Here is a 12,592-nt window from a genome sequence, read left to right as displayed (position 1 = left end):
CCTCCAATCAGGAGCCAGGCCATCAAACAGTCATGATTCTGTTCAGTCGCTCGCTCGCAGTGAGGGAGCAGCAAGGTGATGGGCCGATGCAGAGCAGAGTGGACGGGCTGAGGAGAAAGGTTTACCAAAGGCCTGGATTTAGACTGGACCTGATCCGTTCACAGCACGGTACACAAGTACTGTTGTCTTGATGTGGATGCAGAAACCTTTTGGTAACCAGTGAAAGAAGCAAGGCACATTACTACTGAAACATCTCAAACCTTCTGTCATTACATTGAGTTCAGGACCAAAGCTTAAAATTACTGAACCTTATGTTTTAAACATCTGTATCAGAACCACTCAGAACATGTTTCCTCCTACAGTGACTCAAACAGAAACACTGAACAATCATCAACAGTGGAGAAAACCAAGAGTCTCTTCCACCAGATTCTTGCTCTGAAGGAAACATCTTCACTCTTCATCGTGGGCAGCGAGACCAAACTCTTTAGAAACACATTTCTCAAGTCAACAACTATAGAAATGATCCCTGAAAGTATAGTCTTGGTTTGTTCTGCATGTTTCTCTGAGTCTTATATCTACGGACGTGAACCTTTACTCCTGGTGAGCTTCTGTGATCCAGGAAGACAAACCTCCTCCAATCACAAGTTACACTTTGATTTCTGTGGCTCATTGCTGTCATAACAATCATAACTGATCAGTCATCAAAGACAAAAGAACAACTAAGACGTTGTGTAGTTGAGATAATGTCGATTCAACAGTTTATATGTATGTTCAATAGTTTTTAAATCATGTTCTGAAGAAGAGATTTGTTTTTCCTTTTCAAACTACAAGTTAATATCAGAATAGTATTTATAGAGTTAGATATATTTTGGATTTCATTGTCATTTATTGATAATTTTTTAAGTTTGTGTGAAAAATAAAGTTTGTTTAAAAAATAAAGTTTATTGAATCTGACAAAAGTTTGGTCGACAAGTCATTAATCATAAAGTATCAGAGACTCACATCATTGATAATCGCTGTGACACCGACTCACAAATACACATGAAGATCAATTCACCACTGAAAACAGACCCAACACAGGGTCTCAATTTCAAAATAAAGGTTCTCATAACAGCAAAACTAATGACTGATACCTATGAACCTCACAACTTTATCTTTCTGTCATTACATTGAGTTCTGGACTGAAACTTTAACTTAACATTAATGAACCTTTATATTTTAAACATCTGTATCAGAACCACTCAGAACATGTTTCCTCCTCCAGTGACTCAACCAGAAACACTGAACAATCATCAACAGTGGAGAAAACCAAAAGTCTCTTCCACCAGATTCCTGCTCTGAAGGAAACATCTTCACTCTTCATCGTGGGCAGCGAGACCAAACTCTTTAGAAACACATTTCTCAAGTTAACAACTATAGAAATGATCCCTGAAAGTATAGTCTTGGTTTGTTCTGGATGTTTGTCTGAGTCTTATATCTACAGACGTGAACCTTTACTCCTGGTGAGCTGCTGTGATCCAGGAAGACAAACCTCCTCCAATCACAAGTTACACTTTGATTTCTGTGGCTCATTGCTGTCATAACAATCATAACTGATCAGTCATCAAAGACAAAAGAACAACTAAGACTTTGTGTAGATGGGATAATGTTGATTCAACAGTTTATATGTTTGTTCAATAGTTTTTAAATCATGTTCTGAAGAAGAGTTTTTGTTTTTCCTCCTCCAGTGTCTCAACCAGAAACACTGAGGCCAGGCTCCCCTAGCCGGAGGGAGCCGGGCTTCCCAAGCCGGGGGGGGGGAGCCCCTGGGGAGCTAGGGAAGACGGTCTCGCGAGCTAGCGGGCTCCCCGGCTAGCATTAGCTCGCTAGCTAACCGGGCCGGTGGAGCCCGGCTAGCGTTAGCGCGCTCGTCCTGGGCCATGTAGCGAGACTCCCTACATGGGCATGTAGTGACTATGACGTTTAATTCGGTCTTTATCCCATTTGCCGCACTCTGGCGTATCGTTTCAGACAAAGAGGAACCACAACAAATCGCGGGAGTTGTTTTTTTCCGGAGTTTTTGGGACGGTAGACATGCCAGATACCCAAATTAACGTGTAGAAGCAGAACAAAAGTGGAAGTTTCATAATATGTCCGGTTTAACTGAACATTAATGACCCTATATTTCAAACATCTGTACCAAAACCACTCAGAACATGTCTCCACCTCCAGTGACTCAACCAGAAACACTGAACAATCATCAACAGTGGAGAAAACCAAGAGTCTCTTCCACCAGATTCCTGCTCTGAAGGAAACATCTTCACTCTTCATCGTGGGCAGCGAGACAAAACTCTTTAGAAACACATTTCTCAAGTGAACAACTATAGAAATGATCACTGAAAGTATAGTCTTGGTTTGTTCTGCATGTTTGTCTGAGTCTTATATCTACAGACGTGAAACTTTACTCCTGGTGAGCTGCTGTGATCCAGAGAGACAAACCTCCTCCAATCAGATGTTGTGTTGACACTCGCGTGTCTCAGCAGGAGGAAGAGAAAGTGGATTGTGTTAGTTTGAAGTATTGTAACAGACTCATTTTGCCTGCGGGACTTTTCAACCCACACATAGTGTTGAACACAAATCATGATGGACTCAAAGTGGCATCAGATCCCAAACTAAAAGTGGAACCACCAGAAACCACAGTGAACCAGTGGAGACAGTTACACACAGTCTGTATGAATCTTGACTGGAAACAGGGACTTTGTAAACTAATCACGATAAACTGACAATGATAGAACTTTAGACAAAGTTCTTGCTGATAACAACATTCTGAAACAGAACTAAAAGTCAAAGATTTTTGGACCAAATTTCATAAAGGAATAAAAGAACATTTTCAAAATGTGCATAATAAGAGGAATTTTAAGGGTTCCATTTACTTAATTTTGCACATCAAACATTTTTATCTTTTACTACATATTTTAAGATGTAGTTTCAATATTTTGAAAATAACAGTAGCTGACCACTCAGAACATGTTTCCTCCTCCAGTGACTCAACCAGAAACACTGAACAATCATCAACAGTGGAGAAAACCAAGAGTCTCTTCCACCAGATTCCTGCTCTGAAGGAAACATCTTCACTCTTCATCATGGGCAGCGAGACCAAACTCTTTAGAAACACATTTCTCAAGTCAACAACTATAGAAATGATCCCTGAAAGTATAGTCTTGGTTTGTTCTGCATGTTTCTCTGAGTCTTATATCTTTAGACGTGAACCTTTACTCCTGGTGAGCTGGATCAGCGAGTTACACCTCCTCCAATCAGATGTTGTGTTGACACTCAGGTGTCTCTGCAGGAGGAAGAGAAGATGGACTGTGTTAGTTTGAATTATTGTAACAGACTCATTTGGGCTGCAGGGACTTTTTGAAACCTCTTATCCCAAAGTTTCCTTCTATGATGACACAACAATCAACCTGGCTCAGTTCAGTAGTCACCATCTGAGTTCAAAAGCATCAACATGCTGACGGGCATCAGATCAACACAAGCAAGTCTTTCCAATCTGCTCTCCTCCCGTTTATCACTTTCTCATCTTTGTCAGAACAGGACATGTCTTGTTCTTGTTCTTCACTTCTACTGTCCTGATGTCAATGAGGAGCTTTTCCTCCAATCAGGAGCCAGGCCATCAAACAGTCATGATTCTGTACGGTAGCTAGCTCGCAGTGAGGGAGCAGCAAGGTGATGGGCCGATGCAGAGCAGAGTGGACGGGCTGAGGAGAAAGGTTTACCAAAGACCTGGATTTAGACTGGACCTGATCAGTTCACAGCACGGTACACAAGTACTGGTGTCTTGATGTGGATGCAGAAAGCTTTTGGTAACAAGTGAAAGAAGCAAGGCACATTACTACTGAAACATCTCAAACCTTCTGTCATTACATTGAGTTCAGGACCAAAGCTTAAAATTACTGAACCTTATATTTCAAACATCTGTATCAGAACCACTCAGAACATGTTTCCTCCTCCAGTGATTCAACCAGAAACACTGAACAATCATCAACAGTGGAGAAAACCTAGAGTCTCTTCCACCAGATTCCTGTTCTGAAGGAAACATGTTCACTCTTCATCGTGGGCAGCGAGACCAAACTCTTTAGAAACACATTTCTCAAGTCAACAACTATAGAAATGATCCCTGAAAGTATAGTCTTGGTTTGTTCTGCATGTTTCTCTGAGTCTTATATCTACGGACGTGAACCTTTACTCCTGGTGAGCTGCTGTGATCCAGGAAGACAAACCTCTTCCAATCACAAGTTACACTTTGATTTCTGTGGCTGATTGCTGTCATAACAATCATAACTGATCAGTCATCAAAGACAAAAGAACAACTAAGACGTTGTGTAGTTGAGATAATGTCGATTCAACAGTTTATATGTGTGTTCAATAGTTTTTAAATCATGTTCTGAAGAAGAGTTTTGTTTTTCCTTCTCAAACTACAAGTTAATATCAGAATAGTATTTATAGAGTTAGATATATTTTGGATTTCATTGTCATTTATTGAGACATTTTTAAGTTTGTGTGAAAAATAAAGTTTGTTTAAAAAATAAAGTTTATTGAATCTGACAAAAGTTTGGTCGACAAGTCATTAATCATAAAGTATCAGAGACTCACATCATTGATAATCGCTGTGACACCGACTCACAAATACACATGAAGATCAATTCACCACTGAAAACAGACCCAACACAGGGTCTCAATTTCAAAATAAAGGTTCTCATAAAAGCAAAACTAATGACTGATACCTATGAACCTCAAAACTTTATCTTTCTGTCATTACATTGAGTTCTGGACTGAAACTTTAACTTAACATTAATGAACCTTTATATTTTAAACATCTGTATCAGAACCACTCAGAACATGTTTCCTCCTCCAGTGACTCAACCAGAAACACTGAACAATCATCAACAGTGGAGAAAACCAAGAGTCTCTTCCACCAGATTCCTGCTCTGAAGGAAACATCTTCATTCTTCATCGTGGGCAGCGAGACCAAACGCTTTAGAAACACATTTCTCAAGTCAACAACTATAGAAATGATCCCTGAAAGTATAGTCTTGGTTTGTTCTGGATGTTTCTCTGAGTCTTATATCTACAGACGTGAACCTTTACTCCTGGTGAGCTGCTGTGATCCAGGAAGACAAACCTCCTCCAATCACAAGTTACACTTTGATTTCTGTGGCTCATTGCTGTCATAACAATCATAACTGATCAGTCATCAAAGACAAAAGAACAACTAAGACTTTGTGTAGATGGGATAATGTTGATTCAACAGTTTATATGTTTGTTCAATAGTTTTTAAATCATGTTCTGAAGAAGAGTTTTTGTTTTTCCTCCTCCAGTGTCTCAACCAGAAACACTGAGGCCAGGCTCCCTTAGCCGGAGGGAGCCGGGCCTCCCAAGCCGGGGGGGGAGCCCCTGGGGAGCTAGGGAAGACGGTCTCTCGAACTAGCGGGCTCCCCGGCTAGCATTAGCTCGCTAGCTAACCGGGCCGGTGGAGCCCGGCTAGCGTTAGCGCGCTCGTCCTGGGCCATGAAGCGAGACTCCCTACATGGGCATGTAGTGACTATGACGTTTAATTCGGTCTTTATCCCATTTGCCGCACTCTGGCGTATCGTTTCAGACAAAGAGGAACCACAACAAATCGCGGGAGTTGTTTTTTTCTAGAGTTTTTGGGACGGTAGACATGCCAGATACCCAAATTAACGTGTAGAAGCAGAACAAAAGTGGAAGTACCATAATATGTCACCTTTAACTGAACATTAATGACCTTTATATTTCAAACATCTGTATCAAAACCACTCAGAACATGTTTCCTCCTCCAGTGACTCAAACAGAAACACTGAACAATCATCAACAGTGGAGAAAACCAAGAGTCTCTTCCACCAGATTCCTGCTCTGAAGGAAACATCTTCACTCTTCATCGTGGGCAGCGAGACCAAACTCTTTAGAAACACATTTCTCAAGTCAACAACTATAGAAATGATCCCTGAAAGTATAGTCTTGGTTTGTTCTGCATGTTTCTCTGAGTCTTATATCTTCAGACGTGAACCTTTACTCCTGGTGAGCTGCTGTGATCCAGGAAGACAAACCTCCTCCAATCACAAGTTACACTTTGATTTCTGTGGCTCATTGCTGTCATAACAATCATAACTGATCAGTCATCAAAGACAAAAGAACAACTAAGACGTTGTGTAGTTGAGATATTGTCGATTCAACAGTTTATATGTATGTTCAATAGTTTTTAAATCATGTTCTGAAGAAGAGATTTGTTTTTCCTTTTCAAACTACAAGTTAATATCAGAATAGTATTTATAGAGTTAGATATATTTTGGATTTCATTGTCATTTATTGAGAAATTTTTAAGTTTGTGTGAAAAATAAAGTTTGTTTAAAAAATAAAGTTTATTGAATCTGACAAAAGTTTGGTCGACAAGTCATTAATCATAAAGTATCAGAGACTCACATCATTGATAATCGCTGTGACACCGACTCACAAATACACATGAAGATCAATTCACCACTGAAAACAGACCCAACACAGGGTCTCAATTTCAAAATAAAGGTTCTCATAACAGCAAAACTAATGACTGATACCTATGAACCTCACAACTTTATCTTTCTGTCATTACATTGAGTTCTGGACTGAAACTTTAACTTAACATTAATGAACCTTTATATTTTAAACATCTGTATCAGAACCACTCAGAACATGTTTCCTCCTCCAGTGACTCAACCAGAAACACTGAACAATCATCAACAGTGGAGAACACCAAGAGTCTCTTCCACCAGATTCCTGCTCTGAAGGAAACATCTTCACTCTTCATCGTGGGCAGCGAGACCAAACTCTTTAGAAAAACATTTCTCAAGTTAACAACTATGGAAATGATCCCTGAAAGTATAGTCTTGGTTTGTTCTGGATGTTTCTCTGAGTCTTATATCTACAGACGTGAACCTTTACTCCTGGTGAGCTGCTGTGATCCAGGAAGACAAACCTCCTCCAATCACAAGTAACACTTTGATTTCTGTGGCTCATTGCTGTCATAACAATCATAACTGATCAGTCATCAAAGACAAAAGAACAACTAAGACTTTGTGTAGATGGGATAATGTTGATTCAACAGTTTATATGTTTGTTCAATAGTTTTTAAATCATGTTCTGAAGAAGAGTTTTTGTTTTTCCTCCTCCAGTGTCTCAACCAGAAACACTGAGGCCAGGCTCCCCTAGCCGGAGGGAGCCGGGCTTCCCAAGCCGGGGGGGGGGAGCCCCTGGGGAGCTAGGGAAGACGGTCTCGCGAGCTAGCGGGCTCCCCGGCTAGCATTAGCTCGCTAGCTAACCGGGCCGGTGGAGCCCGGCTAGCTTTAGCGCGCTCGTCCTGGGCCATGTAGCGAGACTCCCTACATGGGCATGTAGTGACTATGACGTTTATTTCGGTCTTTATCCCATTTGCCGCACTCTGGCGTATCGTTTCAGACAAAGAGGAACCACAACAAATCGCGGGAGTTGTTTTTTTCCGGAGTTTTTGGGACGGTAGACATGCCAGATACCCAAATTAACGTGTAGAAGCAGAACAAAAGTGGAAGTTTCATAATATGTCCCCTTTAACTGAACATTAATGACCTTTATATTTCAAACATCTGTACCAAAACCACTCAGAACATGTCTCCTCCTCCAGTGACTCAACCAGAAACACTGAACAATCATCAACAGTGGAGAAAACCAAGAGTCTCTTCCACCAGATTCTTGCTCTGAAGGAAACACCTTCACTCTTCATCGTGGGCAGCGAGACCAAACTCTTTAGAAACACATTTCTCAAGTGAACAACTATAGAAATGATCCCTGAAAGTATAGTCTTGGTTTGTTCTGCATGTTTGTCTGAGTCTTATATCTACAGACGTGAAACGTTACTCCTGGTGAGCTGCTGTGATCCAGAGAGACAAACCTCCTCCAATCAGATGTTGTGTTGACACTCGCGTGTCTCAGCAGGAGGAAGAGAAAGTGGATTGTGTTAGTTTGAAGTATTGTAACAGACTCATTTTGCCTGCGGGACTTTTCAACCCACACATAGTGTTGAACACAAATCATGACGGACTCAAAGTGGCATCAGATCCCAAACTAAAAGTGGAACCACCAGAAACCACAGTGAACCAGTGGAGACAGTTACACACAGTCTGTATGAATCTTGACTGGAAACAGGGACTTTGTAAACTAATCACGATAAACTGACAATGATAGAACTTTAGACAAAGTTCTTGCTGATAACAACATTCTGAAACAGAACTAAAAGTCAAAGATTTTTGGACCAAATTTCATAAAGGAATAAAAGAACATTTTCAAAATGTGCATAATAAGAGGAATTTTAAGGGTTCCATTTACTTAATTTTGCACATCAAACATTTTTATCTTTTACTACATATTTTAAGATGTAGTTTCAATATTTTGAAAATAACAGTAGCTGACCACTCAGAACATGTTTCCTCCTCCAGTGACTCAACCAGAAACACTGAACAATCATCAACAGTGGAGAAAACCAAGAGTCTCTTCCACCAGATTCCTGCTCTGAAGGAAACATCTTCACTCTTCATCGTGGGCAGCGAGACCAAACTCTTTAGAAACACATTTCTCAAGTCAACAACTATAGAAATGATCCCTGAAAGTATAGTCTTGGTTTGTTCTGGATGTTTCTCTGAGTCTTATATCTTCAGACGTGAACCTTTACTCCTGGTGAGCTGGATCAGCGAGTTACACCTCCTCCAATCAGATGTTGTGTTGACACTCAGGTGTCTCTGCAGGAGGAAGAGAAGATGGACTGTGTTAGTTTGAATTATTGTAACAGACTCATTTGGGCTGCAGGGACTTTTTGAAACCTCTTATCCCAAAGTTTCCTTCTATGATGTCACAACAATCAACCTGGCTCAGTTCAGTAGTCACCATCTGAGTTCACAACATCAAAAGGCTGACGGGCATCAGATCAACACAAGCAAGACTTTCCAGGCTGCTCTCCTCCCGTTTATCACTTTCTCATCTTTGTCAGAACAGGACATGTCTTGTTCTTGTCTTCACTTCTTCTGTCCTGATGTCAATGATGAGCTTGTTCCTCCAATCAGGAGCCAGGCCATCAAACAGTCATGATTCTGTTCAGTCGCTCGCTCGCAGTGAGGGAGCAGCAAGGTGATGGGCCGATGCAGAGCAGAGTGGACGGGCTGAGGAGAAAGGTTTACCAAAGACCTGGATTTAGACTGGACCTGATCCGTTCACAGCACGGTACACAAGTACTGTTGTCTTGATGTGGATGCAGAAACCTTTTGGTAACCAGTGAAAGAAGCAAGGCACATTACTACTGAAACATCTCAAACCTTCTGTCATTACATTGAGTTCAGGACCAAAGCTTAAAATTACTGAACCTTATATTTTAAACATCTGTATCAGAACCACTCAGAACATGTTTCCTCCTACAGTGACTCAAACAGAAACACTGAACAATCATCAACAGTGGAGAAAACCAAGAGTCTCTTCCACCAGATTCCTGCTCTGAAGGAAACATCTTCACTCTTCATCGTGGGCAGCGAGACCAAACTCTTTAGAAACACATTTCTCAAGTCAACAACTATAGAAATGATCCCTGAAAGTATAGTCTTGGTTTGTTCTGCATGTTTCTCTGAGTCTTATATCTACGGACGTGAACCTTTACTCCTGGTGAGCTTCTGTGATCCAGGAAGACAAACCTCCTCCAATCACAAGTTACACTTTGATTTCTGTGGCTCATTGCTGTCATAACAATCATAACTGATCAGTCATCAAAGACAAAAGAACAACTAAGACGTTGTGTAGTTGAGATAATGTCGATTCAACAGTTTATATGTATGTTCAATAGTTTTTAAATCATGTTCTGAAGAAGAGATTTGTTTTTCCTTTTCAAACTACAAGTTAATATCAGAATAGTATTTATAGAGTTAGATATATTTTGGATTTCATTGTCATTTATTGATAATTTTTAAAGTTTGTGTGAAAAATAAAGTTTGTTTAAAAAATAAAGTTTATTGAATCTGACAAAAGTTTGGTCGACAAGTCATTAATCATAAAGTATCAGAGACTCACATCATTGATAATCGCTGTGACACCGACTCACAAATACACATGAAGATCAATTCACCACTGAAAACAGACCCAACACAGGGTCTCAATTTCAAAATAAAGGTTCTCATAACAGCAAAACTAATGACTGATACCTATGAACCTCACAACTTTATCTTTCTGTCATTACATTGAGTTCTGGACTGAAACTTTAACTTAACATTAATGAACCTTTATATTTTAAACATCTGTATCAGAACCACTCAGAACATGTTTCCTCCTCCAGTGACTCAACCAGAAACACTGAACAATCATCAACAGTGGAGAAAACCAAGAGTCTCTTCCACCAGATTCCTGCTCTGAAGGAAACATCTTCACTCTTCATCGTGGGCAGCGAGACCAAACTCTTTAGAAACACATTTCTCAAGTTAACAACTATAGAAATGATCCCTGAAAGTATAGTCTTGGTTTGTTCTGGATGTTTCTCTGAGTCTTATATCTACAGACGTGAACCTTTACTCCTGGTGAGCTGCTGTGATCCAGGAAGACAAACCTCCTCCAATCACAAGTTACACTTTGATTTCTGTGGCTCATTGCTGTCATAACAATCATAACTGATCAGTCATCAAAGACAAAAGAACAACTAAGACTTTGTGTAGATGGGATAATGTTGATTCAACAGTTTATATGTTTGTTCAATAGTTTTTAAATCATGTTCTGAAGAAGAGTTTTTGTTTTTCCTCCTCCAGTGTCTCAACCAGAAACACTGAGGCCAGGCTCCCCTAGCCGGAGGGAGCCGGGCTTCCCAAGCTGGGGGGGGGGGAGCCCCTGGGGAGCTAGGGAAGACGGTCTCGCGAGCTAGCGGGCTCCCCGGCTAGCATTAGCTCGCTAGCTAACCGGGCCGGTGGAGCCCGGCTAGCGTTGGCGCGCTCGTCCTGGGCCATGTAGCGAGACTCCCTACATGGGCATGTAGTGACTATGACGTTTATTTCGGTCTTTATCCCATTTGCCGCACTCTGGCGTATCGTTTCAGACAAAGAGGAACCACAACAAATCGCGGGAGTTGTTTTTTTCCGGAGTTTTTGGGACGGTAGACATGCCAGATACCCAAATTAACGTGTAGAAGCAGAACAAAAGTGGAAGTTTCATAATATGTCCGCTTTAACTGAACATTAATGACCTTTATATTTCAAACATCTGTATCAAAACCACTCAGAACATGTTTCCTCCTCCAGTGACTCAACCAGAAACACTGAACAATCATCAACAGTGGAGAAAACCAAGAGTCTCTTCCACCAGATTCCTGCTCTGAAGGAAACATCTTCACTCTTCATCGTGGGCAGCGAGACCAAACTCTTTAAAACACATTCCTCAAGTCAACAACTATAGAAATGATCCCTGAAAGTATAGTCTTGGTTTGTTCTGGATGTTTCTCTGAGTCTTATATCTACGGACGTGAACCTTTACTCCTGGTGAGCTTCTGTGATCCAGGAAGACAAACCTCCTCCAATCACAAGTTACACTTTGATTTCTGTGGCTCATTGCTGTCATAACAATCATTACTGATCAGTCATCAAAGACAAAAGAACAATTAAGACGTTGTGTAGTTGAGATAATGTCGATTCAACAGTTTATATGTATGTTCAATAGTTTTTAAATCATGTTCTGAAGAAGAGATTTGTTTTTCCTTTTCAAACTACAAGTTAATATCAGAATAGTATTTATAGAGTTAGATATATTTTGGATTTCATTGTCATTTATTGATAATTTTTTAAGTTTGTGTGAAAAATAAAGTTTGTTTAAAAAATAAAGTTTATTGAATCTGACAAAAGTTTGGTCGACAAGTCATTAATCATAAAGTATCAGAGACTCACATCATTGATAATCGCTGTGACACCGACTCACAAATACACATGAAGATCAATTCACCACTGAAAACAGACCCAACACAGGGTCTCAATTTCAAAATAAAGGTTCTCATAACAGCAAAACTAATGACTGATACCTATGAACCTCACAACTTTATCTTTCTGTCATTACATTGAGTTCTGGACTGAAACTTTAACTTAACATTAATGAACCTTTATATTTTAAAGATCTGTATCAGAACCACTCAGAACATGTTTCCTCCTCCAGTGACTCAACCAGAAACACTGAACAATCATCAACAGTGGAGAAAACCAAAAGTCTCTTCCACCAGATTCCTGCTCTGAAGGAAACATCTTCACTCTTCATCGTGGGCAGCGAGACCAAACTCTTTAGAAACACATTTCTCAAGTTAACAACTATAGAAATGATCCCTGAAAGTATAGTCTTGGTTTGTTCTGGATGTTTCTCTGAGTCTTATATCTACAGACGTGAACCTTTACTCCTGGTGAGCTGCTGTGATCCAGGAAGACAAACCTCCTCCAATCACAAGTTACACTTTGATTTCTGTGGCTCATTGCTGTCATAACAATCATAACTGATCAGTCATCAAAGACAAAAGAACAACTAAGAC

At 40.3% G+C, this 12,592-nt stretch overlaps 14 non-coding genes across 14 annotated transcripts; all 14 read right to left on the bottom strand.

Moving 5' to 3' along the window:
- Window positions 1-334: 334 nt before the first annotated feature.
- LOC133963123 (small nucleolar RNA U3) lies at window positions 335-542 on the bottom strand. The gene has a single exon (XR_009922639.1). It is a non-coding gene; the product is annotated as a small nucleolar RNA U3 (small nucleolar RNA).
- A 694-nt stretch (window positions 543-1,236) lies between these two features.
- LOC133963130 (small nucleolar RNA U3) lies at window positions 1,237-1,444 on the bottom strand. The gene has a single exon (XR_009922646.1). It is a non-coding gene; the product is annotated as a small nucleolar RNA U3 (small nucleolar RNA).
- Window positions 1,445-2,183: 739 nt separating this feature from the next.
- LOC133963161 (small nucleolar RNA U3) lies at window positions 2,184-2,391 on the bottom strand. The gene has a single exon (XR_009922676.1). It is a non-coding gene; the product is annotated as a small nucleolar RNA U3 (small nucleolar RNA).
- Window positions 2,392-2,994: 603 nt separating this feature from the next.
- LOC133963141 (small nucleolar RNA U3) lies at window positions 2,995-3,202 on the bottom strand. Its single transcript, XR_009922656.1, has one exon. It is a non-coding gene; the product is annotated as a small nucleolar RNA U3 (small nucleolar RNA).
- Window positions 3,203-3,967: 765 nt separating this feature from the next.
- On the bottom strand, window positions 3,968-4,175 carry LOC133963138 (small nucleolar RNA U3). Its single transcript, XR_009922653.1, has one exon. It is a non-coding gene; the product is annotated as a small nucleolar RNA U3 (small nucleolar RNA).
- A 694-nt stretch (window positions 4,176-4,869) lies between these two features.
- On the bottom strand, window positions 4,870-5,077 carry LOC133963148 (small nucleolar RNA U3). The gene has a single exon (XR_009922663.1). It is a non-coding gene; the product is annotated as a small nucleolar RNA U3 (small nucleolar RNA).
- A 738-nt stretch (window positions 5,078-5,815) lies between these two features.
- LOC133963112 (small nucleolar RNA U3) lies at window positions 5,816-6,023 on the bottom strand. Its single transcript, XR_009922628.1, has one exon. It is a non-coding gene; the product is annotated as a small nucleolar RNA U3 (small nucleolar RNA).
- Window positions 6,024-6,717: 694 nt separating this feature from the next.
- On the bottom strand, window positions 6,718-6,925 carry LOC133963156 (small nucleolar RNA U3). Its single transcript, XR_009922671.1, has one exon. It is a non-coding gene; the product is annotated as a small nucleolar RNA U3 (small nucleolar RNA).
- A 740-nt stretch (window positions 6,926-7,665) lies between these two features.
- Window positions 7,666-7,873, bottom strand: LOC133963152 (small nucleolar RNA U3). The gene has a single exon (XR_009922667.1). It is a non-coding gene; the product is annotated as a small nucleolar RNA U3 (small nucleolar RNA).
- Window positions 7,874-8,476: 603 nt separating this feature from the next.
- LOC133963115 (small nucleolar RNA U3) lies at window positions 8,477-8,684 on the bottom strand. Its single transcript, XR_009922631.1, has one exon. It is a non-coding gene; the product is annotated as a small nucleolar RNA U3 (small nucleolar RNA).
- Window positions 8,685-9,448: 764 nt separating this feature from the next.
- LOC133963125 (small nucleolar RNA U3) lies at window positions 9,449-9,656 on the bottom strand. Its single transcript, XR_009922641.1, has one exon. It is a non-coding gene; the product is annotated as a small nucleolar RNA U3 (small nucleolar RNA).
- A 694-nt stretch (window positions 9,657-10,350) lies between these two features.
- Window positions 10,351-10,558, bottom strand: LOC133963136 (small nucleolar RNA U3). Its single transcript, XR_009922651.1, has one exon. It is a non-coding gene; the product is annotated as a small nucleolar RNA U3 (small nucleolar RNA).
- Window positions 10,559-11,299: 741 nt separating this feature from the next.
- On the bottom strand, window positions 11,300-11,506 carry LOC133963122 (small nucleolar RNA U3). Its single transcript, XR_009922638.1, has one exon. It is a non-coding gene; the product is annotated as a small nucleolar RNA U3 (small nucleolar RNA).
- Window positions 11,507-12,200: 694 nt separating this feature from the next.
- LOC133963129 (small nucleolar RNA U3) lies at window positions 12,201-12,408 on the bottom strand. Its single transcript, XR_009922645.1, has one exon. It is a non-coding gene; the product is annotated as a small nucleolar RNA U3 (small nucleolar RNA).
- Window positions 12,409-12,592: the final 184 nt, after the last annotated feature.

This window comes from Platichthys flesus, chromosome 10 (assembly GCF_949316205.1).
Source record: "Platichthys flesus chromosome 10, fPlaFle2.1, whole genome shotgun sequence".
Taxonomy (NCBI): domain Eukaryota; kingdom Metazoa; phylum Chordata; class Actinopteri; order Pleuronectiformes; family Pleuronectidae; genus Platichthys; species Platichthys flesus.
This window is presented reverse-complemented; position numbering and strand designations above follow the sequence as displayed.